The 25516-nt window shown below is 46.7% G+C and overlaps 1 protein-coding gene across 8 annotated transcripts in view; it reads left to right on the top strand.

Annotated features, from left to right (window-relative positions):
- Positions 1–25516, top strand: part of MAPT (microtubule associated protein tau) — a 120153-nt gene that overhangs the window by 29672 nt on the left and 64965 nt on the right. The window contains exon 1 of one of the 8 annotated variants that reach the window (XM_056548645.1): positions 24951–25115. The exons of the other annotated variants lie outside the window; for them this stretch is intronic. The gene's annotated coding sequence lies outside the window, so the exon portion shown is untranslated. Of the gene's footprint in view, positions 1–24950; positions 25116–25516 lie in introns of those variants that run through there. 8 annotated transcript variants of the gene reach the window in all.

Genomic DNA, 25516 nt, shown 5'->3' with positions numbered 1-25516 from the left:
GGTTTTCACCAGAGCCTGCCACAAAGCGAGATGGACTTGCTGCGGCAGGCGGATCCCAGGTCGCTACCCCTGATACAACTCGTCCACTAAGGCAGCCGAGGTGATGTGTGGCACAGAGAGGATGAGACAAACTCGTCTGGGACAGGCAGAAGGTCAGAACAGGCGGCACAGAAACAAGGTCAGAATACGTAGCAAGGAGGTCAGAGGGCAGACGGCAAGGAAGCGTGGTCAGGGAACAAGGCAGCCAAAACTGGTACACGGTAAGACAAGACACAATTCGGGTAACGCTTTCTCCAAGGCACAAACATCTGGCAGGGGTCAAGAGGAAGTCCGGAGCTAAAAAGGTTCAGGAGCAGACAAGCACCAATCTTTTGTGCACTGGCCCTTTAAATCTGCAAGAGTCGGCGCGCGTGCAAGCCCTAGGCGGATAATGCACGCGCCGAGAACCAGGAACAGTGGAGGGGACAGAGAGCAGAGAAGGTAAGTGATGGCCCGGGTTTGGCATGTGGGCGTTCCCCCGCGATGCGAATGTCGGCAACGCCAGCAGCAGGGGAGAGAGCAAGAGTGCTCTCGCGGCCAGCAAGACTGGCCGCAGCGTGAGCTGTAACAGTACCCTGCCCCCCCCTTAGGTCTCCCCCTCTTTTTTGGCCCCAGGAAATTGAGGACCAGATCCCGATCCAAAATGTTCCCCTCATGCTTCCAGGACCTTCTTCAGGACCAAACCCCTTCCAGTCCACCAGGAAGAATCTTTTCCTTCTAATGGTTTTGGCGGCGAAGATATCCTTAACCTTAAAGATATCTAAGGAACCGGACACAGGAGAAGGAGAGATGTCTTTTTGAGAGAAACTATTGAAAATGTAAGGCTTGAGGAGAGAAACATGGAAGGAATTCGGAATGCGAAGAGTAGATGGCAGATGAAGTTTATAAGACACAGGGTTTATGTGGTGCGTAACCTTGAAAGGACACAGAAATGGAGGACCAAATTTATAACTGGGAACCTTAAAACTAATATATTTGGACAAAAGCCAGACCTTGTCACCAGGAAGGTAGGTCAAAAGGAGGCCTTCTCTTGTTGGCTTGAGACTTTGTAAAAGTATATAATAACCTGTCTTAAAGCGTACCCGTCAGATCCAACATAAAAACATTTTTAGATATATCACTCAGTATCTAATCCTGACCATGTACAACTAAATTTTGTGTCTAGCACCTTTATTTATTTTTTTATTTCACTTTAAATTTAGCTCACTAGTCTGAATTCCTCTCAAAGGGAGGGGGCGTGGCCTCATTGTGCAGGTCTCTGCCCCCTCCCTCAGTATGCTGTCTTCTCACATCTCCCCTAGCATTAGCAAAACTACAACTCCCAGCTTGTCCTCACTGACAGTAGCGGGACACAAGCTGACAGTGGGAGGATTTTTCCTCCAGCTGTGAGCCCTGCGCTCACAGCTGTCAATCAAGGAAGTGGGTCCATGATGCATGGACACAGCAGGACTAGTATGTGTCCAAGCAGGCAGGGGGTGGGCAGTTGTTTGACTGACTTTTTCAGTATTAAATACTGAAAGTTTTCTAATGAAAGCAATTGCAAAACATTTAAGTTTTGCATGCTTTACAACATATCAAAAGTTTTTGTATCTGACAGTGCCCATTTAAGGCTCGCCAATGTAAAAGGATATCCTAATGTGAGTGGACGTGTATAAATATTGATATAAATATTATATACTATCCCTCCTTCCTTTCTTTCTTTTCCAAGTGTTAACAACTTACTCTTGCAATGAGGAAAGGAGATGTTCTTGTGGCTTCAGAGTCCCGATGGTTGTAAGAAAACTCTGCCCAAGGTAACAAGTTGGACCAGTCATCTTGCCGAGCAGAGACCAAATGACAAAGATAATCTCCAAGTATCAGGTTCACTCTCTCAACCTGGCCATTGGACTGGGGATGGTATGCTGAAGAAAAATCCAACTTGATCCCAAGGTGAGAGCAGAGAGCCCACCAGAATTTGTAGACAAACTGAACCCCACGATCAGAGACAATGTGAGTTGGTAGACCATGTAGGTGAAAAATATGTAGAAAGAATTGATCCGCCAGTTGTGGAGCAGAAGAAAGCCCAGGCAATTGGCACTAAGTGAGCCATGTTAGAGAAACGATCTACCACCACCCAAATGACCGTGTTGTTACTGGAAGAAGGTAGATCGGTGATGAAGTCCATAGCGATGTGGGACCATGGACAATAGGTAAAGGTTGTAAGAGGCCTGCAGGTCTAGTCTGAGGTCTTGTCATGGGCACAGGTCGTGCAGGAACGGACAAAATCAGTGACATCATGCTCTAGGTTTGGCCACCAATAATGTCGGGAAATTAGTTGAATGGACTTTCGAACTCCAGTATGTCTGGCCAGCAAGGAAGAATGACCCCCGTTCAACACCCTGCGTCTAAGACGAGAAGGTACAAAAGACTTCCCAGGAGGAACTTGTTGAAGATCGACTGGTGCAACTGTAATCAGGCGTTCAGGATTCACAATATACCGAGGAGAGGAGTCCAGGCCTACAACATCTGAGGCCCTAGAGAGAGCTCTGATATTCTTGGCTGCTGGTTGAAAATTAATAAAGAAATTAAATCTGGAAAAGAATAGTGACCATCTGGTCTGCCAGGGGTTCAAACGTTGTGCGGACTGAAGATATAGGAGATTCTTATGGTGCGTAAAGATTCTGACTGGATGAAACGATTCCTCCAGAAGATGATGCCACACTTTCAGGGCAAGCTTAATGGCCAAGAGTTCCCGATTTCCAATAGAATAGTTCCTCTCAGCATGCGAGAACGTCTTGGAGAAGAAGCCGCAAGTCATGGTTTTACCCCTGGAGGTCTTCTGGGTCAGAATAGCACCAGCTCCTACCGAAGAAAGATCCACCTCGAGGAAGAATGGACTTTCAGGGTCGGGTATCGTGAGTACTGGAGCAGAAGAAAATTTGAAACGGGAGAAGGACTCTTCAGCTTCAGGTGACCAGGACTTGGGTTACTGTTTTTCTTGGTAAGAGCAACAATTGGCGCAACCAACGAGGAAAAGTGTGGTATGAACTGTCTATAATAATTGACAAATCCAATAAAAAGTTGTATGGTCCGTAGGCCAGAAGGGTGTGGCCAGTTTAGTACAGAAGACAACTTATAGGGATCCATCTGGAGATCTTGAGTGGAAACAATGTAACCAAGGAATGGAAGACTTGTCTTCTCAAGTTTGGCATAAAGATGGTTCTTCCGTAGGCGACGTAAGACCTGGCGCACATGAGTACGGTGTACGTCCAGGTTGGGTGAGAAGATCAAGATGTCATCCAGATAGACCACAACACAGGTGTAGAGGAGGTCCCGGAAAATGTCGTTAACAAATTCCTGGAAGACAGCCGGAGCGTTACAGAGTCTAAACGGCATCACCAAATACTCGAAATGCCCATCACGAGTATTGAAAGTTGTCTTCCATTCATCTCCTTGCCGGATTCTGATTAAATTATAGATCCAATTTGGTGAAGAACTTGGCACCCCGCAGACGATCAAAGAGTTCTGAGACCAAGGGTAAGGGGTATCGATTCTTGATGGTGATTTTGTTAAGTCCTAGGTAATCTATGCATGGACGAAGAGACCCACCCTTCTTTTCCATAAAGAAATATCCGGCTCCAGCAGGAGAGCAGGACTTTCGAATGAAACCCTTCTGGACATTCTCCTTGATATACTACGTCATACCTTGTGTTTCTGGTGCCAACAGGGGGTAAATTCTTCCCCGCGGGGGCGAAGTGCCAGGCAGAAGGTCAGTTGGACAGTCATATGGCCAATGAGGAGGTAGACTCTCAGCTTTCTTTTCACAAAGTCTTGGTATGGAGGAGGCAAAGTCTTGGTATGGAGGAGGCAGGCCAGACAGAGAAGGAGGAGGAATGGAACGCTCAGTTGTAGAGACGTCAGACAGCGAGTCAGACAGTCAGGTCCCCACCGGGAGACCTCTCTGGAATGCCAATCAAGAATCGGGGTGTGAAGTTGCAGCCAAGGCAGTCCGAGAAGAACCGCAGAAGAACAATGTGGTAGTACATAAAACTTGATCCTCTCCTTGTGCAAGGCACCCACTTGTAACAACAGAGGATCAGTGAGGAATTGCACCGCGCAATTCAGACACTCCCTGTTGATGGTAGAGATATACAATGGCTTGATGAGCTAAGTAACTGGGAGATGGTACTTGTAGACCAGAGAGGCATTAATAAAATTCCCTGCAGAGCCCGAGTCTACAAAGGCAGAAGCAAGAAACGAACCGGCATAGATAGCCGAGGAGAGGATGTATGCACACCTAGAGACGCCTCTCCCATGTCCCCTAGGTGCATGCGTTTCCCGGACGCTGGGGACGAAGAGGGCAATTGCTATGGAAGTGCTCCAGACTGGCACATTATAGGCACACCTGGGTGTAAAAGCCGCCATGTGTCGACTAGACCCATTTCATGGAGCTTATTCCTGAGGGTGTGGAGAGCCAGGGAGGGAACTGCGGACCTTCGCGTTGAGGAGTCAGGGGACTTGTTGTTTATTAGGAACGTATAAGGAGGCGAAGGTGTATGGCAGGGATCCGACCTTACCTTTTAAAAATAGAGCGCGGCCATCTGTGGAATCGTAAAAATCTGTCAATGCAAAGGGAACATCGTAATGTAGGGCAATAGAGACACCTCTGAAACAGGAATTGGTACTGCCACTGTGAAACCAAGAAGAGAAATAATTGAGCGGTAGTTTAGGGATCCTCTCTTTTTTTAAATGCGTCTCTTGTAGGAAAGCGATTGAGATTTTGTCTTTTTGTAGCAGAGAGAGAAAACTATGGTGTTTACATGGGAAATTAAAGGGGTACTCCGCCCCTAGACATCTTATCCCCTATCCAAAGGATAGGGGATAAGATGTCAGATCGACGGGGTCCCGCCGCTGGGGACCCCCGGGATCTACCATGCAGCACCCACCTTTAGCGGCTTCCGGAACCGCTGGAGGTAATCAGGCTGAGTCCATCAAGAGGACGGAGCATAGTGACGTCACGGTTCCGCCCCCATGTGATGTCACGCTCCGCCCCCTCAATGCAAGTCTATTGGAGGGGCGTGACAGCTGTCACGCCCCCTCCCATAGGCTTGCATTGAGGGGGCGGAGCGTGATGTCACATGGGGGCGGAGCAGTGACGTCACTATGCTCCGTCCCCGTGATCACCAGTAATCAGACCTGGAGCGAACACGCTCCGGGGACTGATTCTAACGGGGTGCGGCGTGGAAGATCACGGGGTCCCCATCGGCGGGACCCCCGCGATCAGGCATCTTATCCCCTCTCCCTTGGAGAGGGGATAAGATGTCTTATTATAGGAAGGGGTAAACATTCCCATAGTCCCAAGTGTTGTATTAGCAAAAAACATGGGGCACATATGGTGAGGCAGTCAAATTTCCATAGAGTAAGAGTCTGTAGATCCCCCGATCATAATATGAAACAATAAACCATTGGAACGTCTTAGTAAACAAACAGAACATAAACCAGTTCACCTGTTGGCGACATCACAGTGTAATGCTTGGTATACTTAGTGGGTAACAACAGCAAGCTGGTCATCGCTCTTCAGGTTGTCTCACGGTGTTTCTGAGATTTCGCAGCATGCTTGCTGCACGGTCTTTTTCAGGAAGGCTTTGGTGAGAGACAGCCTGTTTTCTTCTCTCCCCCCCCCCCCCCCCCCCCCCCGAGTCAATCTGACTGCCACAGCAGCTCTCATCGTCAGTGTCCTCGTCCCGCTCAGCTTCATTGTCGGGAGTCGGCGCCATCTTGGAGGATCTCTCAGGGCTTTGCTGTGACCTTTTCTTCAAGAATTTCACCATATACACTTGATTTTTCTGTCCCTTGACGTTGCCAGATGTGTTACCTGTGTTATCTTTGTCTGTTTTGCCCATTTTGGAAATGTGAAGAGGCTGTTAATAGGCTATGGCTGTGGAGAGCAGCTCTGTTAAGCGGCCATCCAGCTCAGCAGTCAAGCTCCGCCCAGCAAGTTTTATCTTTTTGGGCAATTTTTTACTTTACTCATTAAGCATTTTACCAGGTCACAATGGTTGCCAGGACAGCTCTAGTTTTTTTTATGTTGATGTCTAAGACAAAACAATGGCCTTGACAGTACAGGGACAGCTCAGCGAGAGGAAAAAATACCTCAGTGTGATCCCTGTGTCTGGTGATTTATGTAGGGCGTTAATTGCTTTATTTTATGATAATTAGACTTATCAGGGGCATAATAGGGCTGTCAGTGTCTGATGGACGGCTGTGACCTTAGCAACACAGCTTGTGCTGTATGGTTTCTGTTGCTTTATTCTCGGGGCTGAAGATCAGGGCTTTATCCAGTGTTAGAAGAGCCCATAATAGAGGTTATGTTATCATTGGAGCTATTGAATAAAATTGAGATGAAGAGAAAAAGCGGCACTCACCAAGTGAAAGAGCTCTCTGTAGTGACACTGAGTAGGCTCAGAGAAACCGGACGAACAGCAAAACAGAATGCTGACCACCGACTCTCTAGTCTGCACATGAGCATGTTTTAATGTGTGCCATTTCGCTTGAATATTTAAAGTTACCGGGTGAGTGCTGCTTTTTTTCTTTTATCTCTATTATATAGTGTTTTTGCTATATGCACTCTATTATGTTAAGCTGTGCAGTCACATTTTGTTTTTCATCTCTCTTCTTCTCCTCGTGATCACTGTAGTGTCAATTATTTTGAGCAATAGTGCTTCCCTAGTTTTGATTGATAAACATCACCACCTAAAATGGAATCATCACCAGCAAATAGAAGGGTGTACAATGGCATCCAATGTTCAGAACTGATCAGTATGGAGTCACAATATGCCACTCTACGCAATACGCCACTCTACGCAGCCATATGGTTCCATTCTCTGGGTGGCACATTAGCTGGATAAAGCTCCTCCGTGAGCGAAACTAGTTGCATTTCTCTCCTCCACCTGTTCCGGACTTTGACCCCCGGCTGAATAAAAATCTCCTTGTTCGCAGCACATTTAAAGTGGGTGAGTGCGTTTTTTTCCTTCTACACTTGCACATATGGTTCCTCTCTTATCCCTCCGATTTCCATGGGAATCCAAAAGAATGAAAAATTGTGGCATGCTCCACTGGTTGCTATATTATGTACCATATGTTGCTGTTCTACACACTCCTGTTGTAACTCAATTTCTAGTTCTACCTTTTATATATTTTCAGCATAGTTATATCTGATTCTAGGAAAATGGACTGTCTTTTAATAATGTTATGTGTCTAAATGCAGATGTCTCCATGAATAGCAAATTGACCTCCACTGCTATGCTGAAGCTTGAGTATACTTGAGTTAATTTTTATTTATTTTTTTATATTAGAGCTTTGTACCCTTTCCTTAAAGGGGTACTCCGGTGGATTTTTTTTTTAAAATCAACTGGAGCCAGAAAGTTAAACAGATTTGTAAATTACTTCTATTCAAAAATCTTAATCCTTCCAGTACTTCCTTCCAGTATCAGCTGCTGTATAATACAGAGGAAGTTCTTTTATTTTTGAATTTCTTTTCTGTCTGTCCACAGTGCTCTCTGCTGACACCTCTGTTCATGTCAGGAACTGTCCAGAGCAGGAGAGGTTTGCTATGGGGAATTGTTCCTACTCTGGACAGTTCCTGACATGGACAGAGGTGTCAGCAGAGAGCACTGTGGACAGACAGAAAAGAAATTAAAAAAGAAAAGAACTACCTCTGTATTATACAGCAGCTAATAAGTACTGGAAGAATTAAGATTTTTAAATAGAAGTAAATAAAAAATTTGTATAACTTTCTGGCACCAGTTGATTTAAAAAAAAAATTCCACCATAGTACCCCTTTAAATACTTGCAAAGCCTCCCAGATTGTCCGGGAACCTGCTGGATAAATGGCACTTTCATTAGAAGCTGATCTCTAGTTGGCACTATTACTGAGGGCAGTGTGGTGGGCACTGTCATGCAGTTTTCTATAGAAACAGTTGTATGGAAAAATATGGAATGGAAAAAAGTCACCATACAACTTTTGTTTTGGGCTTTGGTATTAAAAGTCACCCCTATTCAATTAAAGGGGAACTCCGGTGGAAAAAAAAAAAATGTTTTGAAATCAACTGGTGCCATAAAGTTAAACAAATTTGTAAATTACTTCTGTTAAAAAATCCTAGCCCATCCAGTACTTATCAGCTGCTGTATACTAAAGATATACTTCAGAGAAATTAGTGTAGTTCTTTCCAGTCTGACCACAGGGCTCTCTGCTGACACCTCTGTCCATGTCAGGAACTGTCCAGAGCAGGAGAAGTTTTCTGTGGGGATTTGCTTCTAATCTGGACAGTTCTTGTCACGGACAGAGGTGTCAGCAGAGAGAACTGTTGTCAGACTGGAAAGAACTTCACACATTTCTCTGTAGTATACAGCAGCTAATAAGTACTGGAGGGGTTAATATTTTTTAATAGAAATAATTTACAAATCTATTTAACTTCCTGGTACCAGTTGCTTTCCACTTGTTTCCACTGGAGTTCCCCTTTAAATAGAGCTGATCTTCAATATTAGGCACTAGGGATATTATGGGCCGATATTCACAATTTTGGACATTATCGATATCGGCAATTACCTTGCCGATATGCCGATAATGCCCCACCCCGCCTCCCCTGCCAGAGACCACCGCTGAGACCACCCCCGCCTGCCGCTGCCCCATTGCCTCCCCCATCCCGGGTTTTATAATTACCTGTTCCTGGGGTCCGCGCTACTTCTTGCTCCTGCGGCGTCCTGCGCGCTGCGCAGTGCAGTGACATGTGACGTCCTCAACGCAACGTCACCGTCAGTGCGCACATTGACAGCTCAGGACGCCGCTGGAGCCAGAAGCAGCGTGGACCCCGGGAACAGATAATTATAAAACCGGCGATGGGGGAGGCAATGGGGCAGCGGTGGTGGTTGGACTAGGGAGACCCCTGGACAGGCAGGGGGAGAGAAGCGGGCGGCGGCGGTCTCTGGCCCTGCAAAAGCCGTTGCAGTTTATTGATTTAAATCATTGATCTGCGGGGCCGGGGGGAATAGCCCATAACTTATACCGGAATATCGGTAAAAGTTATCGGCTATCGGCCTGAAAGGTCGCAGATTATCGGTATCGGCCCTAAAAAATCGATATCGGTCGATCCCTACTAGGCACAACCATGAACAAAAGTGGCGCTGCTCCAAATAAAACCACGCACTGCTTCTGCAATTTGTTGCTGTCATAGAGAGGAGGCGCTTATCTCGCCCACTTCACTGTTATGGCCCTTGTGTGAGCTAGACCCTGCGCTAGTGTTTTCCTATACACAGGAGGATGCGGCATATGCTGTAATGCCTCATCAGCACACTCCACCGTCCCTGGCACATTACACCGTAAATCGTGCTATTAGCTGAAGGCTGTGAGTGTTTACACACCTCCAGGAAGTGAGCAGATTCCTCTGTGGCCTGTCCTATGATATTAAATATTAATGTAGAGATACTCAAAGAGAGGGGGATTTTACCTGAAAGATTTAAACCTGGAGGGCTGAGAAAGAATTCAGAAAAGGGGTCATAAATCTAACTTATAACTTTAATAACATAAAGAATATGAAAAATTATAGCAATTAAATAATCCAAACTGTACCAATTCCGATTACATTCAGAGCACAGTGTGAGATTTTGGGCACACAGATGGTACAGTATGGGTCCATAAATTTTTTGCATTTAGGTTATTTTGTCTCCCATGAATTTGGCCGCATTGTTTGGTTCGGCACTGAGACCGAACGTTGTCACTAGTAGACTAGGTTAAGTTCATTGAACTTAAAGGGGTACTCCGCTGCTCAGCGTTTGGAACAAACCGTTCCAAACGCTGGAGCCGGTGTAGTGAAGAATTGTGTGTCTTGAAACGTTCTGTGTCCCACTGGCGCCAGGAGCTTGGGACGTCATCACCCCACCCCTCATTACATCGCGCCCCGCCCCCTCAATGCTAGTCTATGGGAGGGGGCGTGACGGCTGTCACGCCCCCTTCCATAGACTTGCATTGAGGGGATGGGGCGTGACATCATGAGCGGGCGGGGCTATGATGTCACGAGCTCCCAGCTCCGGCGTTCGGAACTGTTTGTTCCAAACGCAGAGCAGCGGAGTACCCCTTTAATAGATCTTGACTGTTCTGTCGGTATGCCGATGTATATCTTGAATGTAGGCTGTTATAAGATGTGAACATAACCTTATTCAGGACCTGTCATCTCTCCAGACATAGATATTTTGGTAAATAATTGTTTTCCTCATAAGATATCAATTCAGACACAGGTCTTAAAGGGGTTATCCAGGGATAGAAAAACAGAGCTAATTTCTTTCAAAAAACACTCCCCCATCTGTCCCCCGGTTGGGTATGGTTCTGCAGCTCAATTCGGTTGAAGTGAATGGAGCCAAGTTGTAATACCACACACAACCTGCGGACAGACAGGGAGCTGTTTTTGAAAGAAATGAGCTCTGTTTTTCTATTCCTGGATAACCCCTTTAAATAAAATCCTGCTATGCCCCCTTTAACACTAAGGCCCAGATCTATAAATCTAAGGGGAGTGTGTTTCTCAGCAACCAATCCTAGCTCAGCTTTTATTTTTCCAGGGCTCGAAAAGATATGAAAGCTGTCCAATTTTTGTCTCAAACAGATTAAAGGGATTTAAAGGGCAGAAAGTTAAACAGATTTGTAAATTACTTCTATTAAAAAAATCTTAATCCTTCCTGTACTTATTAGCTGCTAAATACTACAGAAGAAATTATTTTCTTTTTGGAACACAGAGCTCTCTGCTGAATCACGAGCACAGTGCTCTCTGCTGACATCTCTTTCCATTTTAGGAACAGTCCAGAGTAGGAGAAAATCCCCATAGCAAACATATGCTGCTCTGGTCAGTTCCTAAAATGGACAGAGATGTCAGCAGAGAGCACTGTGCTCGTGATGTCAGCAGAGAGCTCTGTGTTCCAAAAAGAAAATAATTTCTTCTGTAGTATTCAGCAGCTAATAAGTACTGGAAGGATTAAGATTTTTTAATAGAAGTAATTTACAAATATGTTTAACTTTCTGGCACCAGTTGATTTAAAAAAAAGTTTTCCACCGGAGTACCCCTTTAATAAATCTGGGCCTAAGTGTCCACTCGCTGTGAAGTGGCGCATTTGGCACATGAAAATTAGTTACTTATTTACACCAAACCATTGATATACAGTCCTTCACATTGTGACATCATTACATCAATGCTGATGGTATAGGAGCACCCTCTTTGACAAGGGGAATGTTAAAGGGGTTATCCAGGAAAAAACTTTTTTTTATATATCAACTGGCTCCAAAAAGTTAAACAGATTTGTAAATTACTTCTATTAAAAAAAGCTTAATCCTTTCAGTACTTATGAGCTTCTGAAGTTAAGGTTGTTCTTTTCTGTCCTCTCTGATGACACCTGTCTCGGGTAACGCCCAGTTTAGAAGCAAATCCCCCATAGCAAACCTCTTCTAAACTGGGCGTTTCCCGAGACAGGTGTCATCAGAGGACACTTAGACAGAAAAGAACAACCTTAACTTCTGTCACGATACCGGCTGGCAGGTAGTGGATCCTCTGTGCCAGAGAGGGATTGGCGAGGACCGCGCTAGTGGACCGGTTCTAAGTCACTACTGGTTTTCACCAGAGCCCGCCGCAAAGCGGGATGGTCTTGCTGCGGCGGTAGTGACCAGGTCGTATCCACTAGCAACGGCTCACCTCTCTGACTGCTGAAGATAGGCGAGGTACAAGGGAGTAGACAGAAGCAAGGTCAGACGTAGCAGAAGGTCGGGGGCAGGCGGCAAGGTTCGTAGTCAGGGTGGATAGCAGAGGTTCTGGTACACAGGCTTTAGACACACAAAACGCTTTCACTAGGCACAAGGGCAACAAGATCCGGCAAGGGAGTGCAAGGGAGGAGACCAGATATAGCCAGGGAGCAGGTGGAAGCCAATTAAGCTAATTGGGCCAGGCACCAATCATTGGTGCACTGGCCCTTTAAGTCTCAGGGAGCTGGCGCGCGCGCGCCCTAGAGAGCGGAGCCGCGCGCGCCAGCACTTGACAGCAGGGGACGGGAACGGGTAAGTGACCTGGGATGCGATTCGCGAGCGGGCGCGTCCCGCTGTGCGAATCGCATCCCCAACGGCCATGACAGTGCAGCGCTCCCGGTCAGCGGGACCGACCGGGGAGCTGCAGGGAGAAAGACGCCGTGAGCGCTCCGGGGAGGAGCGGGGACCCGGAGCGCTAGGCGTAACAGTACCCCCCCCCTTAGGTCTCCCCTTTTTTTTGTCCAGTGACTGCCTCCCCTGGGATGAGGACACCGGGAAGGAATGGATGGTTTCCTCAATGGCAGGCAGTACAGCAGGAGTAGGGATGGGGAGGGAGGGCAGAGGGTGAAGCTTGGCACGGGGCAGGGAGACACAAGGACGGGAGCCATGAGGGGACACAGAGGCTTGCCTGATGGGACTGGGAGGGGGGGAGAGGCATTTCCTGTGGCAGGCAGAGTCCCTAACGACCTTAGGGGGACCGGATACAGGAGGAACCACAGGGTCACGGCAGGGAGTACAGGGAACCGGTTTAAGGCAGTCCTTGGAACAAGAGGGACCCCAACTCTTGATCTCCCCAGTGGACCAATCCAGGGTTGGGGAATGGTGTTGAAGCCAGGGTAGTCCAAGGAGAATTTCGGAAGTGCAATTGGGAAGGACCAAAAATTCAATTCTCTCGTGATGAGGTCCGATGCACATTAGGAGGGGCTCCGTGCGGTAACGCACGGTGCAATCCAACCTGGCTCCGTTGACCGCGGAAATGTGGAGTGGCTTGACAAGGCGGGTCACCGGAATGCGGAATTTATTCACCAAGGACTCCCGAATAAAATTCCCAGAGGCACCAGAGTCCAGGCAGGCCACGGCTGAGAGGGAAGAGCTGGCTGAAGTAGAAATCCGTACAGGCACCGTGAGACGTGGAGAAGCCGACTTAGCATCAAGAGACGCCACACCCACGAGAGCTGGGTGCGAGCGTGCGTTTCCCAGACGTGGAGGACGGATAGGGCAATCCACCAAAAAATGTTCGGTACTGGCACAGTACAGACAAAGATTCTCTTCCTTACGGCGATTCCTCTCTTCCAGGGTCAGGCGAGACCGATCCACTTGCATGGCCTCCTCGGCGGGAGGCCTAGGCGCAGATTGCAATGGAGACAGTGGGAGAGGTGTCCAGAGATCTAAGTCTTTTTCCTGGCGGAGCTCTTGATGCCTCTCAGAAAAACGCATGTCAATGCGAGTGGCTAGATGAATGAGTTCATGCAGGTTAGCAGGAGTTTCTCGTGCGGCCAGAACATCTTTAATGTTGCTGGATAGGCCTTTTTTAAAGGTCGCGCAGAGGGCCTCATTATTCCAGGATAGTTCAGAAGCAAGAGTACGGAATTGTATGGCGTACTCGCCAACGGAAGAATTACCCTGGACCAGGTTCAGCAGGGCAGTCTCAGCAGAAGAGGCTCGGGCAGGTTCCTCAAAGACACTTCGGATTTCCGAGAAGAAGGAGTGTACAGAGGCAGTGACGGGGTCATTGCGGTCCCAGAGCGGTGTGGCCCATGACAGGGCTTTTCCAGACAGAAGGCTGACTACGAAAGCCACCTTAGACCTTTCAGTAGGAAACTGGTCCGACATCATCTCCAAGTGCAGGGAACATTGCGAAAGAAAGCCACGGCAAAACTTAGAGTCCCCATTAAATTTGTCCGGCAAGGACAGGCGGAGGCTAGGAGTGGCCACTCGCTGCGGAGGAGGTGCAGGAGCTGGCGGAGGAGATGATTGCTGATGAAGTTGCGACTGAAGTTGGTGCACAATGGTGGACACTTCCGACATCTGGTGGGTTAGATGGGCGATCTGTCGGGCTTGCTGGGCGACCACCGTGGTGATATCAGAGGCAACTGGCAGGGGAACCTCAGCGGGATCCATGGCCGGATCTACTGTCACGATACCGGCTGGCAGGTAGTGGATCCTCTGTGCCAGAGAGGGATTGGCGAGGACCGCGCTAGTGGACCGGTTCTAAGTCACTACTGGTTTTCACCAGAGCACGCCGCAAAGCGGGATGGTCTTGCTGCGGCGGTAGTGACCAGGTCGTATCCACTAGCAACGGCTCACCTCTCTGACTGCTGAAGATAGGCGAGGTACAAGGGAGTAGACAGAAGCAAGGTCAGACGTAGCAGAAGGTCGGGGGCAGGCGGCAAGGTTCGTAGTCAGGGTGGATAGCAGAGGTTCTGGTACACAGGCTTTAGACACACAAAACGCTTTCACTAGGCACAAGGGCAACAAGATCCGGCAAGGGAGTGCAAGGGAGGAGACCAGATATAGCCAGGGAGCAGGTGGAAGCCAATTAAGCTAATTGGGCCAGGCACCAATCATTGGTGCACTGGCCCTTTAAGTCTCAGGGAGCTGGCGCGCGCGCGCCCTAGAGAGCGGAGCCGCGCGCGCCAGCACATGACAGCAGGGGACGGGAACGGGTAAGTGACCTGGGATGCGATTCGCGAGCGGGCGCGTCCCGCTGTGCGAATCGCATCCCCAACGGCCATGACAGTGCAGCGCTCCCGGTCAGCGGGACCGACCGGGGAGCTGCAGGGAGAAAGATGCCGTGAGCGCTCCGGGGAGGAGCGGGGACCCGGAGCGCTAGGCGTAACAACTTCAGAAGCTCATAAGTACTGAAAGTATTAAGATTTTTTAATAGAAGTAATTTACAAATCTGTTTAACTTTCTGGAGCCAGTTGATATATATATATATATATATATATATATATAAATATATATATAAATAAAGTTTTTTCCTGGAATACCCCTTTAACACCCAGTTGTCAATTCATTCATAAATTTCTATGAAAAATAATAATATGAATAATAATAGCAGAGAAACAGCACAATGCAGAGATCTAAGACAACACGCTCCAGAATTGTTATTTTATGGGGAACATTGAATTGTCTTCTCCTGGCCTAAACATTTGCATTTAAAGATTACCCTGTTTCCCCGAAAATAAACCCTACCCCGAAAGTAAGCCCTGAAAGTAAGGAAGGGGAGGATGGGGGGCTGTAGCAGTGTGGAGGATGGGGGGCTGTAGGAGAGTGGAGGATGGGGAGCTTCAGGAGTGTGGAGGATGGGGGGGGGGGGGCTGCCAGAGTGTGGAGGATGGGGGGCTGTAGCAGTGTGGAGGATGGGGGGCTGCGGGAGTGTGGAGGATGGAGGGCTGTGGGAGGATGGAGGGTTGTAGCAGTGTGGAAGATGGGGGGGGGGGGGTGCCGCATCCTCCACACTGCTACAGCCCCCCATGTTGTTCAAGGTACATACCGTAAATAAATAAGCCCTACCCTGAAAATAAGCCCTAGTGTGTTTTTTTGTGACTAAAATTAATATAAGACCCTTCGGAGAAACACGGTATCATGGCAATAAAACATGGCTTGAAGCAATAACTGGTGCCAGACTTCTGCCCCTATATTAGCATTTTTATCATGGGCATCACATATCCATATCTGTAATGAGGCTCCATACAAAACTTCTTGAAAATCCATGTTTGGTTCATTTCGGGCTCTTGTGTCCATAGTAAAGATGCAGCAATTTACCTAAATTACGAAGAACTGAATCTGGCCTTGGGCCGCTTTCACACAAGCGCATTATGGACTGACTGACCGTGGGTCTAGAGACCTTAAAGGGGTACTCCGCCCCTAGACATCTTGTTCCCTATCCAAAGAATAGGGGATAAGATGTCTGATTGTGGGGGTCCCACTGCTGGCGATTTCGGCTGCGGCACCCCAGACATCCGATGCATGGATGACTGGCAATGCGGGACGGATTGCCCCGCTCTTGCCCCGCTCTTTCTGTCACGGCCACGCCCCCTTAATGCAAGTCATAGACTTGCATAGAGGGGGTGTGGCCGTGATGTCATGAGAGGGGCATGGCCGTGATGTCATGAGCCTCCGACGCTGCACCCAACGCTCTAAACCAGTGCTTCCCAACCAGGGTGCCTTCAGCTGTTGCAAAACTACAACACCCAGCATGCCCGGACAGCCAACGGCTGTCCGGGCATGCTGGGAGTTGTAGCTTTGCAACAGCTGGAGGCACCCTGGTTGGGAAGCACTGCTCTAAACGAACGCCGGGTGCAGCAGGGAGATTGCAGGGATCCCCAGCAGCGGGACCCCCGCAATCAGACATCTTATCCCCTATCCTTTGTCTAGGGGCGGAGTACCCCTTTAACTGACAGCATCATAGCGATCTAGGAATGTTATCAATCATTGTGATGTCTCATAGGGATCTTTTATAGTGATCTGCCATAGTGATCTATCATGCTGTCTGTTCAGGTCACCAGACCTGCAGTCAGACCATGACTTGCGCCCATATTATGAATGCAAAAATGTGTTCATAGTACGCCTATGTGACAGCGGGTTGTCTTTATCTTGTCCCCAGGTGTAGGCCTGCCGATATATATGTCTATCGACTGTATACATGTATATAATAGCAGAGCCTGTTGTATGATTTATGTATCCGGCTTATTCACAGAGAACACATTATAGAAATGAAGATCCATTAGTAAACTTCCACTGATGTCTTACAAATGACCTAATGATCACAGCACTTTCAGTTAACCCCTGCTTAGTTCATTGTCTCTTAACCCCTTAAGGACGCAGCTCATTTTCACCTTAAGGACGCAGCCCTTTTTTGTAATTCTGACCACCGTCACTAAGATGCTTTTACCGATTATTCTGATTCTGTGATTGTTTTTTCGTGACATATTCTACTTTATTTTCGTGGTAAATTTTTGTCATAACTTGCATCCTTTCTTGGTGAAAAATCCCAAAATTTCATGAAAATTTTGAAAATTTTGCATTTTTCTAAATTTGAAGCTCTCTGCTTGTAAGGAAAATGGATATTCAAAATAATTTTTATATTGATTCACAAATACCATATGTCTTCTTTATGTTTGCATCATAAAATGGACATATTTTTACTTTTTGAAAAAATTAGAGGGCTTCAAAGTGTAGCAGCAATTTTCAAAATTTTCATGAAAATTGCTAAATCTGAAGGGACAGATGTTACAGAACTACAACTCCCAGCATGCCTGGGCAGTCTAGGCATGCTGAGAGTTGTAGTTTAGCAACATCCGGAGGGCCACCGTTTGGGCACCACTGTAATAGTGGTCTCCAAATTGTGACCCTCCAGAAGGTATAAAACTACAACTCCCAGCATGCCCAGACAGTTTGGCAACCACTAGAAGGGCAGCAGTAAATATCGCTTTACTGCCCCCTTCCTTTCTCCCCCCCCCCCCCCACCACCATCTTTTCTCTACCTGCGCCGCTGATCTCCGCAGTCTCCACCGATGATCAGCGGTCCTAACGGCATCTTCTGTTCAGGTACCCGCTGCCATCTTCTCCTCCCTTTCTGCCCGACATCCAGGGGTGGGCAGAGCGGGGGGGTTTCCATGGCAACCCCCTGTCGTGCGCTGCCATTGGTCAGAATTCATTGCTGACTAATGGCAGGGGATAGGAGGAGATCGCAGCACTGCAATCTCGCTCCTATCCCTCAGGATGATCAGGGCTGTCAATGACAGCTCCGATCATCCCTATTTTCCCGGCGATCGGGTCACCAGAGATGCGATCAGCCCGGAATCTCAGGACCCCCCTCGGCGATGTGCCAGGATGCCTGCTGAATGATTTCAGCAGACATCCCGGTCCGATCCCCAACCGGCTAGCGGCGGGGACCGGAATTCCCACGGGCGTATGCATACGCCCTACGTCCTTAAGGACTTGGGATGCTGGGCGTATGCATATGCCCTACGTCCTGTAAAGGTTAAAGGGGTACTCTGGTGGAAAACATATATTTTTTTAAATCAACTGGTGCCAGAAAGTTAAAGGGTACCTCTCATCAAAAAAACTTTTGATATATTATAGATTAATGTATGCAGAATAACTTTTCAATTGCATGTTATTAAAAAATATGCTTCTTTCTATTTAATTTTCCACTTTGAAGAAATGACCACTAGGGGTCTCCCTACCAGTCCTGGCAGCAAGCATTTCAGACTCATGCTGGAGTCCTAAACACTACGAGCTGCCAGTCTGCTTTGTTCACAAAGGAGAACACTCAGAGCTGCCAGCCTGCTTTGTTCACAGCCTGTTTGGCTGTGAACAAAGCAGGCTGGCAGCTCTGAGTGTTTAGGACTCCAGCATGAGTCAGAAATGCTTGCTGACAGGACTGATCGGGAAAAATACAATAGAAAGAAGCATATTTTTCATTAACATGCTATTGGAAAGTTATTCAACATTCATTAATCTAAAATATATCAAAAGTTTATTTGATGAGAGGTACCCTTTAAACAGATTTGTAAACTACTTCTATTAAAAAATCTTTACCCTTCCAGTACTTTTTAGCAGCGGTTTGCTACAGAGTAGTTTCTTTTCTTTTTTAATTTCTTTTTTGTCTTGTCCACAGTGCTCTCTGCTGACACCTCTGTCCGTGTCAGGAACTGTCCAGAGCAGGAAAGGTTTGCTATGGGGATTTTCTCCTGCTCTGGACAGTTCCTGATACGGGCATCATGTGTCAGCAGAGAGAGCAGTGTGGACAAGACAAAAAAGAAATTGAAAAAGAAAAGAATTTCCTCTGTAGCATACAGCTGCTAAAAAGTACTGGAAGGGTAAATATTTTTTAATAGAAGTCATTTACAAATCTGTTTAACTTCCTGGCACAAGTTCATTTAAAACATTTTTTTTCCAGTGGAGTACCCCTTTAACCAAAGCTGGGATTGTATTAATAAATGCGGAAGTCTCATTCCTACCCATAGGGGTAAACTTTGGTGTATACATTAATCTATATGTCCCGTGAGTTCCCCCATTAGGGTGCGTTCACACGTTATTACTAGCAGCGGGTTTCACGCTACGGGAAACCTGCTGCGAGTTACACTACCATTGATTTGAATGGATCCACAGACAGTCCGCAATAGTGTCAGATTTGCGGACTGTCCGCGGACCCATTTAAATCAATGGTAGCGTAATTCGCAGCGGGTTTCCCGCAGCGGGAAATCCACTGCTAGCTACTAGCGCGTGAACGCACCCTTAGGAATAATCCTACTGACAGAGAGCCTGATTCCTATATAAAAGTTTTCCCTAAACTGTGGCTTTCCATCTGTTAAAAAATAACAACTCCAATCATTACGGAAGCTGCACTTTTGCAACAGCAGGAATGAAATGGGTTGGATTATAACATGAGAGGAGGTTTTTTGTAGCAGTTATGGAACTATAATGTGGTCACAGAGTCACCTAGGCTTTATATGAGTGTTTAGGCCCTGTTCTCCTCATCTGCACTCTCTCTGTGGCTCGGTATCTTATCTACGACAGCCTGAGTTTGGAAACCAAGGGAGATCAACCATTGCTGTTTCTAGAGTAGGTTATCACCTATCCTGTCTAGTAACGTAGTGATGAATAGATAAGCAAAGTAGAAGATTTCTGCTAGATGGTACAATGCTTGTAAAGCAAATAACTAGTCCCGGAGCCTGATCTTTGACTTATAGCTTTATTACGGCTTCATCAGTCCGGAGGAAGAGATGTTCTAATGGATGGGTAATTATGAGTAAAGACTCATCAAAAATGGATGAAGTGATCCTGGAGCATTGTAAGTAGATGCACCTCTGGAGCTAGTGCCATTTTATTACTCAGCCTCATTTTATAGTAGACTAAGAGTTATGATCTATAGGCATAGCAGAGCTTAATTGGTGCATAAATGTTTAAGGGGTTTGTCTTATCACAATCTGTAATATGTGAGCTATGGTGGCAGTCAGCTGATCTCCACAGATCGCAATTCTTTGGATCTGGATTCCTACTTTTGCCAGGGAGATTTTTTTGTCCGCTGTTTATTTTCTCAACATGATGTTGTAATCCTCATTTCTACCTTATAGTGGCCATACACCTTCAATGGATGTCGGCCAACAGCTATACCTCTTATCCTCCCCGTACACATTTATGCTCAAGTTGGCTGGTAGCTTTTCCTTCTGTCCTCTCCATATATATACACTCTGTTCAAATAGCAGCTATTCCTCCTATCCGCTCCATACCTTTGTATGCTCAGTATGGTATTCAACTATCACTTCTGTCCTGCCCAAACACATGCATGCTCAATTCAGCTGCCACCTATTCCCCTGACATAATCATGGAGAGTTGGCACACCTCCATACAGGAGAGATGTAAGTCATTGGTATCAGCAGACATTGCTGTTATGTGTATGGGCACCTTAAAGGAGTAGTCAAGTATACCCAAAATGACCTCCTATCCGCAGGGAGTAAGTGTAAGATCTCGGGGGGTCCGACCGCTGAGATCTCCCACCCAGCGCCCGGGCTCTCTGCATGAATAAAGTGTGTGGAACACATAGCTGTGGCCGACACCCCCCCTCCATGCATCTCTATGGGAGAGCCGAAGATACCTGAATGCTGTATCTCCAGCTCTCCCATAGAGATACATGGAGGGGCGTGTCAGCCACAGTTTCACGTGGTGGTCAACACGCCTCCATTCATGAGATCGCTGGGGGTCCCAGCAGTTGGACCTCCCGTGATCTTACACTTATCCTCCATCCTGCGGATAGTGGATACGTTTTGTTAATCTGGATAACCTCTTTAAAGGGGTACTCCACTGCTCAGCGTTTGGAACAAACTGTTCGGAATGCTGGAGCCGTCGCCGGGAGCTCGTGACATCATAGCCCCGCCCCCTTATGATTTCACTCCCCCCCCCTCAATGCAAGTCTATGGGAGGGAGCCCCCTCCCATACACTTACATTGAGGGGACGGGGTATGATGTCATGAAGGGGCGGGGCTATGACATCACGAGCTCCTGGCGCCGACTCCAGCGTTCGGAACAGTTTGTTCCAAACGCTGAGCAGCAGTGTACCCCTTTAAAGCTAAATACTATTACTAACTATGTGTAACTTATTTCTATATATATATTTTTTGTTGTCAGTAAGCAGTGCATTGTGGGAGCTCAGATTTTAGTGACATAGGCTGTGTTCACACAGAAGATCTTTCAGTCCACATTCTGTCAGATTTCTGCTGTTGATTTTCACTTTCTATACCGCAGTTTTGGAAGCTAAATAGCAGTTTTACCAAGTTGTGCAATAGATGGGGGGGCCAAAGACAGGTGAATTTATAAGGACTTTACGTGATATTGTTTAGTCGCCGGTTGGTCAGTCGCCATTTCAATATTGACATTATGGCCACATTCTAGCTCAGTGATTGGCCTGAAAACTTTGCAGGGCGGAAATTTTTTGCTGATCTTATCACTGTTTTAGCAATCACTGCAGGGGCCGCATAAAATATTCTTATGTGGTAAATATGCATTTCTGATGAGACACAACCTGAGCTTGTAATAGATGCGGCTACAGCAGCTGCGGAGACTGCTTGACCTCCTAGGACAGACAAGGTGAACCAGATTATGTCATACCTGGCCTGAGAATGAGATCAAGCTTCATATGCGGGGAATCAGTACTGGAGCATGAGGATAGCACAGCAGAAGATCTAATACTTTTTCTTTGTACGTTTTGTCTAAAAAATCTAGAGAATCTGTCATCATCCTGGCCTCAAAGCAATAATTGGCCCAGAAACTTACAATTTATATACTGTATTAATAGTAAAACAGTGTAAGTGAGTTTGGTGAGTTGGGTATACTGCTTGAGAGTTGGATATGCTACGTGAGAGTTGGGTATTCCACGTGAGAGTTGAGTGTGCCATGTTATAGTTGGTTGTGTTGCATAAAAGTTTTGTGTGCTGCATGAGAGTTGAAAGTGCTGCTTAAATTGGGTGTTGGATGTCAGTTGGGTGTGCTGCATGTGGGTTGGGTGAACTGCATTGGGTTGGGTGTGCAACATGTAGGTTATGTGTGAGTTGGGTGTGTTACATATAAATTTTGTATGCTCCATTAGAGTTGGGTGTGCTGCATAAGTTGAGAGTGTTGTGTGAGTTGGTGTGTTGCATGTTGAGTTGGTGTGTTGCATGTTGAGTTGGTGTGTTGCATGTTGAGTTGGGTGTGTTCTGTAAGAGTTGGGTGTGCTGCACAAGAATTGGGTGTGTTGAATGAAAGTTTTATATGTGAGCTAGATATGCTTCATGTAAGTGCTGTGTGTGAGTTGGCTGTGCTGCATGAGAGTTTTGTGTTTTGCACGTTAGTTTGGAGTGCTGCAGAAGAATTGGGTATGCTGTGTTTTAATTGGGAGTGCAGTGCTGCATGAAAGTTGGGTGTTCTGCTTAAGAGTTGGGTGCTTTTCTGTAGACTATATGGTGTGTAGATAATTTTTTTAAGATTCCTGGATGTATGCTGTCCACTGAAGAGATCATGGAAACAAGCCCCCCTTCCCTTACAGCCATGGTTCTTAAGATCACCCTTGGGACTGTCACAAAATCAGAATGACTTTGTGACAATCATAGTCAGCTACACTGCTCAAAAAAAATAAAGGGAACACTAAGATAACACATCCTAGATCTGAATGAATGAACTAATTGTATTAAACACTTTCGTCTTTACATAGTTGAATGTGCTGACAACAAAATCACACAAAAATTATCAATGGAAATCAAATTTTTCAACCCATGGAGGTCTGGATATGGAGTCACACTCAAAATCAAAGTGGAAAACCACACTACTGGCTGGTCCAACTTTGATGTAATGTCCTTAAAACAAGTCAAAATGAGGCTCAGTAGTGTGTGTTCCCGTATGACCTCTCAACAATGCCTGGGCATGCTCCTGATGAGGTGGCGGATGGTCTCCTGAAGGATGTCCTCTCAGACCTGGACTAAAGCATCCGCCAACTCCTGGACAGTCTGTGGTACAACGTGGCGTTGGTGGATGGAGCAAGACATGATGTCCCAGATGTGCTCAATCAGATTCAGGTCTGGGGAACGGGTGGGCCAGTCCATAGCATCAATGCCTTCCTCTTGCAGGAACTGCTGACACACTCCAGCCACATGAGATCTAGCATTGTCTTGCATTAGAAGGAACCCAGAGCCAACCGCACCAGCATATGGTCTCACAAGGGGTCTGAGGATCTCATCTCGGTACCTAATGGCAGTCAGGCTACTTCTGGCAAGCACATGTGCGGCCCCCCCAAAGAAATGCCACCCCACACCATTACTGACCCACTGCCAAACCAGTCATGCTGGAGGATGTTGCAGGCAGCAGAACGTTCTCCACGGCGTCTCCATACTCTGGCACGTCTGTCACATGTGCCTGGGTTTTAGTTTTGCCTCCAGGGTGTGCGGGGGGCACGCAGTGAACCTGCTTTAATCTGTGAAGAGGACAGGGCGCCAGTGGCGAATTTGCCAATCTTGGTGTTCTCTGGCAAATGCCAAACTTTCTGCATTGTGTTGGGCTGTAAGCACAACCCCACACCTGTGGATGTCAGGCCCTCATACCACCCTCATGGAGTCTGTTTCTGAACGTTGGAGTGGATACATGAACATTTGTGGCCTGCTGGAGGTCATTTGGCAAGGCTCCGGCAGTGCTCCTCCTTGCACAAAGGCTGAGGTATCTGTCCTGCTGCTGAGTTGTTGCCCTCCTACAGCCTCCTCCACGTCTTCTGGTAGCGCCTCCATGCTCTGGACACTATGCTGATAGACACAGCAAACCTTCTTGCCACAGCTCGCATTGATGTGCCATCCTGGATGAGCTGCACTACCTGAGCCACTGTGTGGGTTGTAGACTCCATCTCATGCTACCACTAGAGTGAAAGCACCGCCAGCATTCAAAGGTGACCAAAACATCAGCCAGGAAGCATAGGAACTGAGAAGTGGTCTGTGGTCACCACCTGCAGAACCACTCCTTTATTGGGGGTGTCTTTCTAATTGCCTATAATTTCCACCTGTTGTCTGTTCCATTTGCACAACTGCATGTGAAATTGATTGTCAATCAGTGTACCTTCCTGAGTGGACAGTGTGATTTCACAGAAGTGTCATTGACTTGGAGTTACATTGTGTTGTTTAAGTGTTCCCTTTATTTTTTTGAGCAGTGTATATTAAACTCTGAAGTTCTGTCTGATTTTAGAAGAAATGTAAGTTTAATACTGGCTTGTGACCAGTGTTAGGTTCCATGCCCAGGGATACCCTTGGACCCTCCATCCAATGATAATGCTGTCCAGTAATTGAATGAGGTAGAAAACACATGACATAAGGTTCTGCTGCTAAGGTTCAGATTACTGTAATTCTACAGCCCAGCCGATGAGAACCAGGGCACCACCCAGATGTCACCCTGGAAAAGACTCATCCAGCATGATGATGCCTTGAGATGTGAACTCGAAGATAAAAAGCAGCCAGCAGATTTATGGAATCATTTTCATATATACAGTATATATGGGCAACAAAGTTGAATTCTAGTTTATTAGTTTACTGTGTTGATCCAGAAAAAAGCAAAAACTCTTCTGATGCTGATGTTAGTTGCCCCATGGCAGGCAAAATTTCCTTCCCAACTCCGAATATGACATATTAATAAATCCCTGGATCAATATCCCAGTAATGGAATAGGAATAAAGATCCCATCTGTTTACGTTAACGTTTTCCTCCTAAAGATTGTTCTTTGCACAATATTTTTTTATGTTTTTTACTCTATAAAATATCCTCCTTCTCTTCTCTAGGGGGCAGAGTTGCTCAATAAGTGATTGCAATACCAGACAGTAAGCAGCTTCCTATTTACTATATGTATAAAACAGACCAAGAGTCCACAAATATCCTCTTTGGTTTTTGGGTGGCATTGGTTTGTCACTACCGTCCCTCGCTGTCGCTGCTCCCCCCCTGGTCTTGCCTGGCACACAGCAGCACGTCTGACTGGCAGGCCATGTATTGCTCCTGTGGAAGTGACAGTCTGGTAGGCTCGCCTGTAAAGCATCTCCCCCTCTCCTCCTCCAAGTTATTTATAGATGCGACACAGGAAGGATTGATGAAACCCAAGCTGCCGTTCTGCCGGCTCATGTAACTCCACATATGACACACAGGAAAAAAACGGGGATCCCTGTGGCTTTCTGTGCAAGTGGGGAGCTATTTAGTATTTACTCACCCAAAGCAGAGCAGAGTATAGGGCGACTGGCAGCTGACAGGTAAGGGCATCCTGAGCTGTTTGCAGCTTTCCATATGGGCCTTGAAAAGTGATGAAAGTTTGATGCTATTTGGAAACTAACAAGACATTAAATGCATTCGTTAGTCTCACTTCCTATATATACTGTGATCTCATAGGCCCCTCTTCAATAATTTTATTCACATTTGTTGTTTCATTTGTGACTTTCTAAGCTGTAACTAGAGGGTGATCTGTGCTGAAGCATTTATTTTTATAGAGGTCGAAGCTTTGTTTTTCTTATACAGAGGTCCAAGTCCCTTGCATAGACATAGTCTTATGCTGGCATATACTTTAAGAGTACCTGTTATATCCCACAAAACAAAACAGTTATGTTACTCAGTATCTAATCCTGATTATTTATATATCATACACATTTTATGTGTC

The sequence above is a fragment of the Hyla sarda genome, chromosome 12 (genome assembly GCF_029499605.1).
Source record: "Hyla sarda isolate aHylSar1 chromosome 12, aHylSar1.hap1, whole genome shotgun sequence".
NCBI classification, from domain to species: Eukaryota; Metazoa; Chordata; class Amphibia; order Anura; family Hylidae; genus Hyla; species Hyla sarda.
This window is presented reverse-complemented; position numbering and strand designations above follow the sequence as displayed.